At 47.7% G+C, this 16,774-nt stretch overlaps 1 protein-coding gene across 6 annotated transcripts in view; it reads left to right on the forward strand.

The window, feature by feature from the left end:
- The first annotated feature begins 1,301 nt into the window (after positions 1-1,301).
- The window catches only part of PPP6R2 (protein phosphatase 6 regulatory subunit 2), a 56,433-nt gene continuing 40,960 nt past the window's right edge, over positions 1,302-16,774 (forward strand). For 4 of the 6 annotated variants that reach the window (XM_036430114.2, XM_036430118.2, XM_036430121.2 and 1 more), the window contains exon 1: positions 1,302-1,534. The gene's annotated coding sequence lies outside the window, so the exon portion shown is untranslated. The remainder of the gene's footprint in view (positions 1,535-16,774) is intronic. The other 2 variants (XM_036430120.2, XM_036430119.2) reach the window with 2 other exon arrangements.

The raw sequence follows: 16,774 nt of genomic DNA on the forward strand, positions 1-16,774 counted from the left end.
TGCAGCCGGCAGCGCGAGGCCCCGAGCAAATCCTCTGGCGCCCCCTGGTGCCCAAGCTCAGCAGAGGCAGGACCAGGTCCGCTTCTTCGGTGAGGACCAAGGTGGATTGGGAGATAACAGCTTTTAAGGGGTAGATTCCTTAAGGGTTCGACTTCATTTTCCACCATTTCCCCACGTTAGAATAATTATCATTCTGGAGATTAGTTAAACTGAATCATACGATTCCATACGAATGCTAAATGGGCACATATTTTAATGTGCAAAACACAGGAACCCCGGTGAGGCACGTGGAAAGGACCTTTGGGGATGCTGGCTGCGGCTCAGGCGCTACCAGTCCGGTGAGAGCACAAACGTGGCCGGGATCGCCGCAAGGCCCACGGGGAGTAGCCGCATTCACTCCTGCTCTGGCCGCGCCCTGGCCACGTGCCCAAGGAGTTCAGGGGACACCCCTTCGCCCCATGGGGAGAGGACTGCAGCCGTCGCGCAGAGCGCCCTGGAGAACGGAGACACACCAGCCCCAGGTGTGTGCCCTCTTTCTGGAGGGGGAGTCTGATGCTGTCGTTGTAGTAGGAAACTTATCACCGCAAATGTACTGTCCCATAACCAGTTACCTACGCTGATACAGAGATTCAGCAAAACCTCAGAGGGGGGAATAAAAGGAGAAAGTTGCTGAAACCGGTTTGGCTCAGTGGACAGAGCGTAGGCCTGCGGACTGAAAGGTCCCAGGTTCGATTCCCATCAAGGGCATGTACCTTAGTTGCGGGCACATCCCCCGTGGGGGCAGCTGATCAATGATTCTCTCTCATCGATGTTTTTAACTATCTCTTCCTTTCTGTAAAAAATCAATAAAATACATTTTTTTTTAAAAAAAAGGAAAGCTGCTCCCACCCACCCCACCCAACGCCCGTCTGCATGCTCGCGCACCGGCCACCCCGCACTGAGCCGCTCGGGCTCGGACCGGTCCAAGTGAGCAGCGGGCCCAGCCACACAGCGCCCCGCCCACTCCCCGCCCCCGCGCCAGCGTGCGTGCCCCACGAAGCTCCGCCCCCGCCCGTGAAGCCCATCCCCAGAGAAAGTATGCGTGCCCCGCGAGGCTCCGCCCCTACGCTAGCATGCGCGCTCCTGGATGCTCCGCCCCCGCCCAGGGAGCCCCGCCCCCAGCGCCAGCGTGCGTGCCCCGCGAGGCTCCGCCCCCACGCTAGCGTGCGCGCCCCATCGATGCTCCGCCCCCTCCCATGAAGCCCCGCCCCCAGCGCCAGCGTGCGTGCCCCGCGAGGCTCCGCCCCCGCGCCGGCGTGCGCGCGCCCGGCCCGCAGCCGCCATTTTGGAGTGACCCGAGCGCCTCCCGCGGCCCCCGCCGGTCCCGAGCCGCCCGCCGGCCCGCGCAGTGTCCGTGGGCGCCGAGTCAGTAGGCGCCGGGCCGGGCCCATGTGCGTGCGGCCCGCCCCAGGCTGCCCGGGCTTCGCCTCCGCCAACACCCTGGCCTCCACCCGGGTCTCCGAGGAGCCGCCGCGACGCCCGGCCCGCGGGGCAGGTGAGTGCGGCCGCCGCCCGCAGACTCCTCCGCGCCCGCGCCCTTCTGTGCCCGGGCGTGTCCACCGGTGTCCGTGTCCCCGTGTCAGTGCCCGCCCCCTCCCCTGCCGGTGACCTCCCGTCAATGACATGCCGTCGGTGTGCACCCCGGGACGCCCGCCCCGTCAGCGTCTCCCCATCTCTCCACCGCCGTGTCCGCGCGTCCGTGCCTGACCCTGCCCGTCTGCGTGGGACTCCCCGCCCCCTGCTCGCTGCCCTCCCTCCGTCCCGCTAGCGGCCCCGCTTCCGGGCTCCGAGGGAGCCGGGCGCCGGCCCCTGCTGCCCCTCCTCCCCCGCCGCCGCCCCCTCTCTCACGCTCGGCGCCTTCCCTCCGGCTCCACCGCCGCCTTGAACGGCCCCCGCCTGGCACTTGGCCTCCTAACCGCCCGGCTGTCCACCCACCGGTCCTGAGCCTCCGTTGGCTCCGGTGCCCGGCCCGTCCCCCGCCACCTGCAGCTCAGCCCCGTCCCGCACCCTCCCTCCCGCGGGCCGTTCCTGGACCCACCGGCCCGGTCCCTGCTCCGGTCCCTGCTCGCTGGTCCCCCCGCCGCTCACCTCCCCCAGGCCTCTTCCTGCCATGCCCTTGGCCTCCCGCTTCCCAGGCCGTGGCCAGCCGTGCCAGCTGCTCGCGTCTCTCCCCACCCCTCCCTCGGCTCTTCCCGGTGGGCTTTTCTAACTCCCAAGCCCCGGGAGGCGGGCAGCAGCAGCTGTGAGAGGAGCCGGGGACGGAGCCTGGCGGGGCTGCAGGGACAGCAGGTGCCGAGACCTGGGGCGCCTCCTGGGGACCCAGATCCGACGTGTGTGTGTGTGGCCCGGAGCGCCGGTGAGAGCACTGGCCGTCCCCTGGGGCTGCTCCCTGGTGCCGTTGTCACCCTGTGGGACGTGGGACATGCCCAAGGTGTTGGGAGTGGGTGTGGTGGTGTGGTGTAGACCGTGGTGGTCACCTTGGGAGGTTTGGGAGGGAGAGCTGTTGGGAATTGCTGATCAGAGGGGAGGAGAGGACGGGGTGGTGGAACAGGCTGGTGGACTGAGCAGGGCATGGTAGGTGGAGGTGGAAAGGAAGGCTTTCTCCTGGCTGACTTGGTGCGCCTCTCGCAGGAGACTGGAGCCCGAGGGAAGCCCAGCAGGCATGGTGGCTACAGCCTTGGGCATGGCCTTTGACTCACAGACACAGGGCGCATGTGTTAAATGCTCCGTGTAATGGACTTCATTTAGTCCTCCCCGAGCCCTGGGGTGTGGGGCCCACCATTCCTCGCGTGTTCACATGAAGAGACGGAGCTATAAGACGCTTGGGCAGTGGCCTAAAGCCTTCCCCCGTCCCCTCACCCCCTTGTTCTGGTTAAGGGAAAGGTTAGCTTTAAAAGTACTGTTTAATCTTTCAGTGCATGGGCTGGTGCTCTGATCACTGAGCAGCCCTGGCCAGGGCAGGTCCTGATATTTTTTAGTGTGTATTGTCCAGACCAGTGGTCGGCAAACTCATTAGTCAACAGAGCCAAATATCAATAGTACAACGATTGAAATTTTTTTTGAGAGCTGAACACCGACTCTGCGCATGGGCCGAGAAGTTTCAGTCACCCTGTACGTGCGCCCAAATGTGTCATTTTGTGGAAGAGGGGCCAAAGAGCCGAATGTGGCTCAGGAGCCGAAGTTTGCGACCACTGGTTTATATCATCCCATTTAATAATAATAATAATAATAATAATAACAACAACAACTGGTCTATATCCCATTTAATAATAATAATAATAATAACAACAACAACAACAACAACAACGTTTTGTTAATCCTTACCCGAGGATATTTTTCCATTGATTTTTAGAGAGAGTGAAAGTGCGGGACAGAGAGAAACATCGATATGAGAGACACATCAATTGGTTGCCTCCCCTACACACCCCAACCAGGGCTGGGGACCAGGACTGGGGACAGAGCCTGTAGCTGAGGTACATGCCTTTGACTGGAATTGAACCAGTGACCCTCAGTCTGTGGGGTGACACTGTCCACAGAGCCAAACTAGGGCTAATTATTTATTTTTAACAAAGTGTTTATACCTTTATTCTTGTAGCCTTGTGAGATACAACATTTTGACATAAAGTGGGGATATGACTTGTGCAGAACTTACTATAAACCGGAATGAAAACCAGTGCTAAATTCTACATTTCAGCATCTAACCTGATAATCGTTTAATTCTGAAAACAATTTAATGTGTAGTTTCTCTTAATACTCCTGTTAATATTCATATGAGGACACTGAAGCACAAACAAATTAAGTAACATACCCAAGGTCACAGTAATAAATGAGTGGTCAGACACATGGTGATCTGCATGCAGAAGACAAAGCAAAAGATCCAGTTTGTATTGGGAAGTCAGTTTCACTCTCACCCACGTCCTCTCGGAAATCATGTAATATCCAGGTACAGCAACCAGGCCTCCTCGTGTTAGCACGGAATATGTAATCGTACAGTCTTATTTTTTTAAAAAACTCCACTGTGTAAAAAGTATTAGTATTTTATACCCAATGTAATGTACAGATCTTAAATATATAACTCTGATAACTTTTTAAAAATATTTTTCTTGATTTCAGAGAGGAAGGGAGAGGGAGACAGATATATAAAAACATCAAGGATGAGAGAGAATCATCTATTGGTTGCCTCCTGCACACCCCCCACTGGGAATGTGCCCGCAACCAAGGCACATGCCCTTGACCGGAATCCAACCTGGGACCCTTGAGTCCGAAGGCCGACGCTCTATCCACTTAGCCAAACTGGTCAGGGCAGAAACTATCATTTGTTTATTTCTCTTCTATTGATGGACATTTGGGTTGCTTTAACTTTTTGGCTATTCTGACTAAAGTCTGAGGATTCTTTTTTGTTGTTGTTGTTAAAATATATTTTATTGATTTTTTACAGAGAGGAAGGGAGGGATAGAAAGTTAGAAACATCGATGAGAGAGAGACATCTTATCAGCTGCCTCCTGCACACCTCCTACTGGGGATGTGCCCGCAACCACGGCACATGCCCTTGACCAGAATCGAACCCGAGACCTTTCAGTTCACTGGCCGACGCTTTAGCCACTGAGCCACACCGGTTTCGGCCCGAGGGTTCTTATGCATGTATGGATTATATAATTTTTTTATATCATGTTATTATTTTGTGGACATGTTATTTCTTGTGAGCACATATTTAGGAGTGGGATTGCTGGGTCATAACATAGATGTGTGTTTAGCTTTTATAGAAACTGCTAAGCAGTTTTCCATATTGGTACCATTTTTTACTCCTGCCATAATATAGGGGATTCCCAGTTTCTCCACATCCACACTTGGTATTCAGTCTTTTTGATTTCAGCCATTCAGGTGGTAGTGGTGTCTTACTGTGTTTCACTTTGTTATTCTGTGATGAGTAAACGGCAGGCAGCTTTTCATGTGCTTGTTGGCCATCTTTTTATCTCTTGTGAAGTGTCAGGTCTTTTGCTCATTCTTTTTTATTTTTATTGGAGTGTATGTCTTTTTAATATTTATTTTTAGAAGTTAAAAAAAATACATTTTGGCCCTGGCCAATATGGCTCAGTTGTGCTGGGCATCATCCCGTGCACTGAAAGGTTTCTGGTTCAATTCCCAGACAGGGCACATGCCAAGGTTTTGGGCTTGATCTCCTGTGGGGAGTGTGCAGAGGCAGATGATTGATGTTTCACTCTCACATCAATGTTTTTCTCTCTCCCCCTTTTCCTTCCTCTAAAAATCAATAAAAATATAAAAATATATTCTGGTTATGAGCTGTGTGTGTGTGTGTGTGTGTGTGTGTGTGTATATATATGTGTATATATATATATATATGTATATATGTATATATGTAGTGAAGGAGTGGGAGGAGGAAAGGAAGTGAGGAGTGAACATTTTTTCCTATTTATGGTTTGCCTATTTGTTTCTCAGTAGTGTCTCAAACAAAATATTTTAGTTCGGATAAAGTAAAAGTATGTTAGTATTTTTTTGTAGCTTTATAGTGGTAGCATTTATATGCAGGTTTATGATTCATCTTTTTCTCTTTAAAGAAACTGCATCTTTTGTTAAAGTTTTGATACATGTATGTGCATGTAAAATGATCACAGTCAAGATAGTGTACATATCCATCACCCCCCAAATTTTCTCTCCCATCCTTCCCTGCCACTCACCTGCAAGCAAATGCTGATCTGCTTTTATTTATTTTTTGGTTAATCCTCACCAAATATATTGTTTTCATTGATTTTTTTTAGAGAGAGATTGGGAGGGGTGAGAGAGAAAGAGAGAGAGAGAGAGAGAGAGAGAGAGAGAGAGGGAGGGAGGGAGGGAGAGGGAGAGGGGTAAGAGAGAAATATCCATTGGTTGCCTCTCCTATGTACCCCAACCAGGAACCAAACCCATGGTCTAGGTTTGTGCCCTGACCAGGAATCCACCTGTGACCTTTTGGTGTACAGGACAATGCTTTAGTCAACTGAGCCACACTGGCCAGGCCTGATCTACTTTCTGAATGACCCATCTTGCATGTTTTTAAAAATACATTTTTATTAATTTCAGAGAGAGGAAGGAAGAGGGAGAGATAGAAACATCAATGAGAGAGAATCTTTGATCAGCTGCCTTCGGCATGCCCCCTACTGGGGATCTAGCCTGCAACCTGGGCATGTGCCCTGACCAGGAATCTGAACCGTGACCTCCTGATTCACTGGTTGATGTCAACCACTGAGCCATACCGGCTGGGTCATGTTGCATCTTACTTTTTAGGTTTGGTGGAATCAGGGTACTTTCTTTCTCCATATGGATTATGTATTTGCAGCATTTGTTGAAAAGACTCTTTTCTGCATTAAATTGCACTGGAGGCTTTGTTATAAGTTTCTTGAAGATGTGTGTAGAGGTTTATTTCTGGGCTTTCTGTTATGTTCTATCCTGTGCCAACACCACACTGTCTGAATTACTGTAACTTAATGGTAAGTCTTGAAATAAGGTAGTGTAAGACCTTCACTTTCATTTTTCTACAGACTTCTCTGCAAGTTTTAGAATATGCTTTTCAATCCACACAAAAATTTTTGTTGAGAGTTTGGTTGGAATTACATTGAATCTGTAGATTAATTCTAGAATTGAATTAATGTTGAGTCTACTGATATGTGCACATGATATATCTCTCCATTTATTTAAATCTTTAATTTTTCTCAGCAATTGTTTATAGTTTTCAGTATGATGATACTCTTTTTTCATTATATTTGTAGATATTTGATATTTTTAATGTTATTTAAAATACTTTTATTATTTTTTTATTTACTTGGTTTATGTGTACTGATCATGTTTCCTGCAACTTTGCTCAATTCACTTAGTTCTCATAGTGTGTTTGTATATTCCTTTAAGTTTTCTTTTCTTTTTAAAAAAAAATATATTTTATTGATTTTTTGCAGAGAGGAAGAGAGAGAGGGACAGAGAGTTAGAAACATCGATGAGAGCTGAGACCGGTTTGGCTCAATGGATAGAGTGTCCGTTGTGGCTTGGGGACCGAAGGGTCCCGGGTTCGATTCCTGTCAAGGGCATGTACCTTAGTTGCGGGCATATCCCCAGTAGGGGGTGTGCAAGAGGCAGCTGATCGATGACTCTCTCTCATCGATGTTTCTAACTCTCTCCCTTCCTCTCTGTACAAAATAAAAAAAAAAAAGGAAAAAAAAAAAAGAAACATCGATGAGAGAGAGTCATCGATCAGCTGTCTCTTGCATACCCCCCACCGGGGATGTGCCTGCAACCAAGGTATATGCCCTTGACCGGAATTGAACCTGGGACCTTTCAGTCCAAAGGCAGACCTCTATCCACTGAGCCAAACCGGTTTCGGCTTCTTTTAGGTTTTCTATCTATATAATCATTATCTACAAATAAGGACACTTTTATTTTTCCCCCAGTGTTAAGCCTTTTATTTCTTGCACTTTTGTACTGGCAAGGACCTCCAATCCAGTGTTGAATAGGAGTGGAGATAATGGGCCTTCAGTGGTTAAGAAAATTGCATTCTAGTCCTAATGTGTGGAATGTTTTTACCATGAAATGTGTTGGATTTTATCCGTTTGTCTTTTCTGCAACTTTTTTTTCTTCCCATATAGAACATTTTAAGGTTCATCTTAAAATTATTGTTCTTCACTAAGAAAGCCCCAGAGCACAGATCTTGTAAAATTCAGTCACGAAAGTAGTCTAAACAAGCAGGTGTCCCTTAAAACATTAGGTTAAAACAGCCCTGCCAGCCCTAGCCGGTTAGGTCAGTGGTCAGAGTGTCAGCCCGCAGACTGAGAGATGTTGGGTTTGATCCTGGCCAAGGCAGGTACCTTGATTGCAGGCTCCATCCCTGGCCCTAGTGCAGGAAGCAATCAACCATTTCTCTCTCTCGACTCTCTCCCCTTTCTACCCTCTCTAAAAATCAATGGAAACGTCCTCTGGTGAGGATTAACAAACAAACAAAATAATACGACAGCCCTGTCACCCTTCCAACCCCACCAGCTAGAGCTGAGTTTGAAGCTGTGGCTGATTTTCCAGGGGGAGACGGAGGTGCAGGGCCAGGGCTGCCTCAACCGCGTAGTCTGACTAGGCTCGCTGACATTCTGGCCACCAAGTCCCACAGGGGGCCTTAGGCTTAGTGTTTGACAGGAAGAAGCAGGGAGGAATGCAAAGTCCATAAATGATGGTTCTGGTTTGTGTTCACGAAATCCCTGGTTCTGTTTCCCTGGGTTAGCAGCAGACATTTATGTTTGGATTCATGGTACGTAAGGTTTGTATATGCATTTATTTCCCTGTGGCTGTGTTGAAGGGAAAGAGTGTCTTTTTCTGCAACTTTTGAGGTGATCACTTGGTTTCTGTCCTTTATGCTATTGATATATGGTGTGTTATATTAATGGATTTCCAGGTATTAAAGCAATCTTGCATTCTTAGGATAAATCCTTTTGGTGTAGTGTATTACCCTTTTTATGTGTGTCTGGACTTGGCTTGTTAGTGTTTTGTTGAGGATTTTTACATCTGTATTCATAAGAGACTAGGGGCCTGGTGCACAGATTTGTGCACATTGAAAGGAAATTAATTACAAGAAAGATACGTGTGGTAATTACATTACTGCAAAAAATTATATGTCAAAATAGTATCCTATGGAATAAAAGGCTGATATGCAAATAGACTGAATGGCGGAACAACTGAACAACTGGTCGCTGTGATGTGCTGACCACCAGGGGCCATGGTGGAACGTGGTGGGCGTTGGCTGTGGTGGGATGGTGGAGCAGATGAGTAGAGATGCCAGAACAAGGTGGGACTCTAGTTGCTGTCATGGGGGTGAGCCTCTGGTAGTTACTAAAAATTCTTTGCTCCTGCATGCTGTGTTCCTGCCTGGCGCTCACATCCACTGCCAGTGCTGGCTCCTCTTGCACCTGCTGCTGGTACCCAGTGCTGGTCCTGATAGCCCCTGAGGGCTTCTCCACCTCCCCCTGCTCCTGAGAGGTAATTGGGGCAGCAGCCACTGCTTGTACCCGCTGCTGATGCCGGCCCCATCGCTCCATGTTGTCAGCAGGTGCGAGTGGGGCTGGTGCCATCAGTGCACTGGAGCAAAGGTGGCGGGAGCAGGGCTGTTGCTAGACAGGACTGGGAGCTACAGCAGGAGGGACTGGGCGGGGGCATGGAGGATGGGCTGAGACCCAACCCTGTGCCTACGGCAGCCTTGCAGCCCACAGTTCCTTTCAAGGTGCGTGAATCCGTTTACCGGGCCCCTAGTGTATAATATATAATAAAAGCCTTAGTCACCGTTAGGGCAGAACAACCGAAGCGACTGTTACAATGCGCACTGACCACCAAACACTCAACGCAGGAGCTCCCCCTGCTGGTCAGTGCGCTGCCACGGGGAGCGCCGGTCAGCCAGAGCCGGCTCATGGTTGGCAGCGTTAAGGAGCAGCATGCAGGCAGGCAGTAAGGAGTGAGGGGTCCCAGACTGAGAGGTGCAGGTCAGACTAAGGAACCCCGCCCTCACCGGGCCTCTAGTATCTGCATATCCCATTGTCCAGGGTTCAGCTTCAAAGGTAGAATGTGCCAATAATCGTTTTTCAGATATATTTTCTTGTCAATGTTGATTTCCATTATTATCAATGTTAAGGAACTACAATTCAGTGTCAATAAAAACAACCAAATTCGCGATCTACAATGACAGGTTGAAACAGACGCATGTAATCGGCGCCAGCGAGAGCTTCATATGTATTTGCATTTAAATTGCCAGTGTGCCTCATATGTACCACGCATACATAAATAGACGTTCATTTTTTAAATTTAATGACTTTTACAAACATTTAAAAAAATATAAAATGTTATATTGTTTATTTAGAAATATTATAGAATATTAAAGTTGACTGTTTTGCTTGAATTGTAAATGTTTTTGGCCATGTTTTGTGCTGTTAAGATGCTTGTCATTCGTTAATTCTATACACTTTTCATTTGTTTTATTTGAAGTGTTACAATTTGATATTTATTTAATAATGTAACAGTATCATCACCACCATTAATGAGTGTATTATTATCAAATAGTATTGATCTTTTTTATCAGATTGCCGAAAATGTAAGCGAAACATCCTATGGGTTGACAGACAGGTGACATTTTTATAGTAACCTAATAAATATCGGTGTGACTTCTCATTTATATTCTCCTCTCTTTCACATCTATAGCATAAAGTGTGCCATCCTTACACTGGTGGACGGTCAGACATATGTATGGTCAGTCACTCAGCCTTTTATATATATAGATATTTGCTTGCATACAACTTTATTTTCAGATTATACTGTTTTGGTATCAGGGTAACTAGCCCCAGAGAATGAGTTGGGAAGTTCTTCATTGTTTTTGCAGATCACATTTCTAGGTGGCATCATTGACCTCAGCCTGAAGCTCTTCCTTCAGTATTTCTTTCTTTTTTATTTTAATTTTATTTTTTTATTATTTTAAAAATATTTTTTTATTGATTTTTTACAGAGAGGAAGGGAGAGGGATAGAGAGCTAGAAACATTGATAAGAGAGAAACATCGACCAGCTGCCTCCTGCACACCCCCTAATGGGGATGTGCCCGCAATCAGTGTACATGGCCTTGACCGGAATCGGAACCTGGGACCTTCCAGTCCGCAGACGGACGCTCTATCCACTGAGCCAAACCGGTTAGGGCCAGTATTTCTTTATTTTTAGATTATTTATAAATCCTTACCTGAGGATATTTTTTCCATCGATTTTTAGAGAGAATGGAAAGGAGGGGGAGAGACAGCGAAACACCGATGTGAGAGAGACACATCGATTGGTTGCTTCCTACATGTCCCTGACCAGGGCCAGGAGCCTGCAACTGAGTTACATGCCCTTGACTGGAATGGAACCTGGGACTCTTCAATCCACAAGCGAATGCTGTATCTATTGAGCCAAACCAGCTAGGGCTTCAGTATTTCTTAGGTTGTGAGTATGCTGGGTACAGATTTTCTCAGCTTTTGTTTAAAAATGTCTATATTTGCCCTTCAGTGTTGAGGGATACTTTTGCTGGTTATAAAATTCTATCAATAGGTTGACAATTGTTTCTTTTGGCCAGTTAAAGAAGTGTCTCCACTGTCTCTCATAGTGTTTTGTTTCTGGTGAGAAGTCAGTTGTCATTCTTTCTTTTCTTTTTTCTTTTTTTTTAAATATATTTTATTGAGTTTTTACAGAGAGGAAGAGAGAAATAGAAAGTTAGAAACATCGATGAGAGAGAAACATCCATCAGCTGCCTCTTGCACACCCACTACTGGGGATGTATCCGCAACCAAGGTACATGCCCTTGCCCGAAATCGAACCCAGGACCTTTTAGTCCGCAGGCCAATGCTCTATCCACTGAGCCAAACCAGTTTCAGCCAGTTGTCATTCTTATTGTTCACTTGACATCTTCTCCTGCTGTTTTGTGTGTGTGTGTGTGTGTGTGTGTGTGTGTGTGTTTTAAGATATTTTATTTAGCCCTGGCTGATTTGGCTCAGTGGATAGAGCATTGGCCAGGGGACTGAAGGGTCCCGAGTTCGATTCCGGTCAGGCACATGACCAGGTTGTGGGCTCGATCCCCAGTAGAGGTGTGCAGGAGGCAGCTGATGAGTGATTCTCTCTCATCATTGATTTTTCTGCTTTCTCTCCCTCTCCCTTCTTCTCTGACATTAATAAAAATATATTTTTAAAAAAAGACATTTTATTTATTTTTATTAAGTAAATTCTCTATTTCTATAAACTTTTTTTTTCTTTTTCAGTTTGATGGTAATTTTATGAGTTTGGTGTGTTAGTATTTATCCTTCCTGGGATTTACTTCTGCCCTTGGCTCTCTGGGTTGACGTATGTAATCAACTTTGGAAACTTTTTGGCTGTTGTCTCGTTCTCCTTTCCTTTTGGCAGTCCAGTGACATCTATTTTAGATTGTTTGATTTTATCCCACAGGTGCTGAGCGTGGCTGTAATTTAAAAATTATTTTCTCTCACTGTTTACATGAGTATATTCTGTGTTCATTCTGTTATTAATTCTATCCAGTGACATTTAATTCCAGGTATTATACTTTTAATTTTTGCATTTCCTTTTGGTTCTTTTTTCAAGTTCACAAGTCTGCTAATTTTCCACCTGCTCATCCCTTCTGCCCTGTTTTCCCCAAAGTCCTTTAACATATTTTTAATTGTGTTTTGAAGTTGTCATCTGCCACTTGCAACATATGGTCATTTGTTGGTTCTGTAGATTGTTTTTTTTATCTTGATCGTGGGTCACACTTTTCTATGTTGCATGTCTAGTAACTTTTTGTTGTATAATGGGCTTGTGGACAGTACATTCTAGAGATTCTGTTTTAGGTTATCTTCGCTAAAGAGTATTTACTTTTGCTAGGGCCGGCTGTTAAATTACTGGGAGAGCATCTAGATTAGGGGTGTCGAACTCAATCAGAAAAGGGGCCAAAATCTAAAATCCAGCCTAAATCGCAGGCCGAATGGTTTACTGAACAGTGATAAACTGTCATTGTGATGGAAACCCAGTGGAGTGCAGTGATGACAGCGCGGTTCGGGCCACATTGCAAGGCCTGGCGAGACGGATTTGGCCCGCGGGCCTTGTGTTTGACACATGTGATCTAGATCCTGTGAAGCTTTTCGGGTCTGTTTGGTTTTTGCCCTATGTGTTAGAGCACAGCCCTCAGTTCTGGAACACGATTTTTACTCCTAAACCATGCCCTTCTGGGGTTTTAGTGGGAAACCCTCCTAATCTGGTAGAACAGAAAATCCAAAATTTGTCACCCAGTGTTGGACAACTGTTGAAATCCTTACTTATCTCTTTCACCTCACAGCAGCTGCTTTCTGCCTGGTCGGGTGTGTGTGAGTTTGTGTGTATCTCTCTCTTTCTCAGCTTTATTGCTTTATTGAGGCATAACTGACCAATAAAATTGTAAGATATTTAAAGTACATCATACTTTTATATACATGTACATACATTGAGAAAGGATTCTCCCATCTAGTTAACTATACCCGTCACCTCACATGTTTTATGTGAGAACATTGAAGTTGTATCTGCTTAGCAAATTTCGGTTATACAACACGGTGTCATCACTACAGTCCCCATTTGGTCCGCAGACCATGTTCATCTCATAGTGGAACGTTTGCACCTTTAACCACCTCTTCCCCCACCCCCGTCCCTGGCAGCCACTCCTGCTCCGTTTCTATGAGTCTGACTTCTTTTCTGTTAGATTTCTTGGCATCTCATCTTACCATGTGCAGCTCAGGAGTCAGCTAAGGATTTGGGAGGAATTTTAATGAAGATTTTTGGGCTCTCTCTCTCTCTCTCTCTCTCTCTCTCTCTCTCTCTCTCTCTCTTTGTTGTTGTTAATCCTCACCCAAGGTTATTTTCTCCACTGATTTTTAGAGAAAGTAGAAGGAAGAGAGAGAGCGGGGTGGAGAGAGAGAAACATTAATGGAGAGAGACAACCCAAATATGTACCCTTGACTGGGATCGAACTTGTGTGGGTTGGTGCTCTAACCACTGATCAATACTGGCCAGAGTGGGATTTTCCCTTCTTTGTTCAATTTCCCCTTCAGTTTTTAACCATCCTGTGTGCCTCTGGCGTTTCCTCCAGTAGCGTGCTGTGTAAGTGTGGTCTGACCTAAGCACTGATGCCCCCCTATGAGCAGTGGGAGTGCCCTCAGTGTCCAGCTCATATTTCTGTTTCCCTCTTCCCGTGATTCTGGGGACAAAAGAGCAGACAGTTCCTTGAGGAAGCTTTGCCGTGAACGGATTGGAGAAACGTCTGTGGGGCAGGGTGTGTGCGTGTGTACACAGGAGGGCACTGGAGATTCCTGCGGAAACACAGGAGCAGCAGCATTGGAAGGTGTGGGGGGAGGGCCTGCAGCGTGGGGGAGCGGCTGGCCTTTGGGAGCTCAGGGTCCTTTTCCAGCGTAGCAGGAGGGAGGCAGGAATAGCAGAGGTCCCAGTGAGACCTTTTCCTTTTTCTGTGAATTCAGGGGGTATGCCTGCTGGAGGGTGAAGGAAAGAGTAGGAGGAATAGCGTGGTGGTGATATTAGTTATCTATTGCAACAGACCGTCCCAGTGATGCGTGGCTTAAGACAACCATCTTGGTTTCCGGTCATGAGTCTGTGGGTTCAGCCAGATGGCTCCTCTCCACTTCCGTATATGATCGGGCCGTGGCCAGTGTGCAGGCCTCTGCAGGGCCCTGGCACCCTAGGGAGGCCCGCCGGGCCTGCACACACTGGCCACCCGAGTCCAAGAGGCTGAGGGTGGAGCTGTGAAGCCTCGTGAAGCCGGAGGCTCCGAACTGCACCTGGTCCTCTCCCCGGCCCCTGGCGGTGGCTGCGGCAGGCCAGGAGCCCAGGGTGGGCAGGTGGACGTCACTTCCTGATGGAGGCGGCTGCACAGAACTGTGCTTATCTGACATTTGTCACAATTGTCTTAAGGGACAGAAACTAGCCCCTCTTGAGGTGGTGGCCATTAATGTAAAACAAGTGGACTCAAGCCCAGTTTCCTCAGGGAAGCCTCTGACCAGCACTCCCTGGCACTTCCTGTTTGCCAGGCAGGTGCTGAGCATTTGGTAGATGATCTTGTTTCATTTCGCATTGACCCTGGGAGGTATATACTTTCGTCACCCGAGTTTTACAGGTGGGGAGACTGAGACACAGAGTTTAAGAAACGTAGGTCAGTAAGTGGTGGGGCTGAGCGTCCAGCCAGGCGGTTGCACCTGGAGTTGAGGTTCAGCCACCAGGCCACCACTTTGCAAAAGTCACTCTCCACTCCATGGCGCTGTGAGAGCTACCGTACCCAGGCACTCCGGCCAGGCCTGCTTCCAAGCACAGGACTTAGCCCAGCCAGTCCTTATACCCCGCCAGGAGGTCAGCATTTTTAGCTCTGTCTGCAGAGGCCACAGCACAGGAACTGGTGGTGTGTCCTCAGCTGGAAGATAGGCTGCTCCGGGCTTGTGGCCTGCCCCCGTCTCCCTCCGGGGGGCTGCGGGGGGCCTCGGGACCTGTCTTCTCTGCCAGAGGTCGGCTCTGTGGGTAGGCTCTGTTTGTCCATCCTCTTCCCATGCCTCTCGGCTGCTGTGACAGTCGCACCTTTTGGAGCTCCTCTTCAGGAATTGTCTTCTGTCTGCCAGCCCACAGCCAGGGCAGGACCTTCCTGTTACCTCTCCCCACCTTCCTCACTCCTTCTGCACCCGTGTGGGTACCTCCCTTTCCTCTTTATCGACTGGGCCAGAATCTGGGGTCACGTGAGCCAACCTGGATTGAAGTTCTAGAACTGCCATTCATTAACCTTGTGACCTGGGCCAGTCCCAAGACTTTGCCCTGCGGACGGGGCTGTGGTGAGCTGCCTTTCCACCGAGCTGCACCGGACTGGTGCGCGGGTGTAAGTTCTAATCTCTGATGGACTCTTGTCGGCTGGTCTGGGAGGTGTCTTTCCTGTCACCCAGCAGATCTGCGTCCAAGTGAAGAACAGCTGAGAGGCACTTGCGCAGGAGGACACGTGCGTAGAGGTCCAGGCAGCCTCGCTTGTAATGGTAACGAGTCAGGCGGCCTGGGAGGCCTTGCAGGGATGCAGTGCCTTTTCCTAAAGGTCAGAGTTGATCTTAAAACCAAATTCAAATGAAAGCTACCTGTGTCAGTACAATTTCCTAAAGTTCAGAGTTGATCTTAAAAAACTTGGAGAGCACATGTATGTGCTATAAAAGTATGTATTTTTTAAAAGTATTTTTATTGATTTCAGAGAAGAAGAAGAGAGAGAGAAGCAGCAAGGAGGAGAATCACTGACCAGCTGCCTCCTGCACACCCCCTGCCAGGGATTGAGCCTGGGACCCTTCAGTCTACAGGCCTATGCTCTATCCACTGAGCCAAACCAGCTAGGGCTAAAAGCATATTCTTAAAACAGTGCATTACTTATAAACACATGAGCAGGGAAAGAATGCGATTATGATGCTGCAAGTTAATGATTATCTTTGAGGAGGAAGGGAGTGGAAGGTTGTCAGTTTCTCAATGTATTAGAAATGTGTAGTTTTTTAAAATAGGCATATATGAACAGTTCTTAACAATTATTAAATCTCAACATTTGGGTCTTTGTCATACTCTTCTGTGGATTTTTTTTGTATTTTCATAATTTAAAATGAATAAAAATATTTATTTTAAAAAAATATGTATTTTATTGGTTTTGTACAGAGAGGAAGGGAGAGAGATAGATAGTTAGAAACATCGATGAGAGTCATCGATCAGCTGCCTCTTGCACACCCCCTATGGGGATATGCCTGCAACCAAGGTACATGCCCTTGACCGGAATCGAACCCGGGACCTTTCAGTCCCCAAGCCGACGCCCTATCCATTGAGCCGAACCGGTCCCGGCATTTTTTTTTATTTTTAATATTTTTATTGATTTTCCACAGAGGAAGGGAGAAGGATAGAGAGCTAGAAACATTGATGAGAGAGAAACATCGACCAGCTGCCTCCTGCACACCCCCCACCAGGGATGTGCCCGCAACCAAGGTACATGCCCTTGACCGGAATCGAACCCGGGACCTTCCAGAACACAGACTGATGCTCTGTCCACTGAGCCAAACCGGTTTCGGCTTAAAATGAATAAAAATATTTAAAGCCAGTTATTATAATGTGATTTTCTAAAAGATGTGTAAACAGACTTGTGTGAATCCTGAGGAAGACTTAGGAAGGCTCGAC

The sequence above is a fragment of the Pipistrellus kuhlii genome, unplaced genomic scaffold, assembly GCF_014108245.1.
Source record: "Pipistrellus kuhlii isolate mPipKuh1 unplaced genomic scaffold, mPipKuh1.p scaffold_m20_p_101, whole genome shotgun sequence".
Taxonomy (NCBI): Eukaryota; Metazoa; Chordata; class Mammalia; order Chiroptera; family Vespertilionidae; genus Pipistrellus; species Pipistrellus kuhlii.